Here is a 435-nt window from a genome sequence, read left to right on the forward strand (position 1 = left end):
CCGAGATGGTACATCTAGTATTGGGTCACCAAAACCAAACCAACCCCAAGTATCAACCCGGCATACTCAGAGTGATGGATCCGCCAACCCGTCCCGGCACTCCAAGTCCTTGACGAACCGAAAGTGTTTGCCCGGTAAGGCCATTAGATCACAACGCTTGCTACCCCACGGCGAGCTAAACATGCAAGTGGTCTTAGGCAACAGGTGACACCCGAAATTCATCCGAAGATGGAATATCAAGTGTTTAATCACCAAGCCAGCATCCAAACACCAAGTACCCCGGGAGGACCCGATGCGTTGCGACCATCTCCAAGTTCTTGACGAACCCGCAGTGAAAGGCGGTAAGGCCTCTGGGCCGCAACGCTCGCATGTGTTAACCCGCAAACACCACTGACCGGTCGGTCCACCGCAAGGGTGGGTCCAACTAGTCCACAC

The sequence above is a fragment of the Anopheles ziemanni genome (assembly GCF_943734765.1).
Source record: "Anopheles ziemanni chromosome X unlocalized genomic scaffold, idAnoZiCoDA_A2_x.2 X_unloc_12, whole genome shotgun sequence".
In the NCBI taxonomy this organism is placed as follows: domain Eukaryota; kingdom Metazoa; phylum Arthropoda; class Insecta; order Diptera; family Culicidae; genus Anopheles; species Anopheles ziemanni.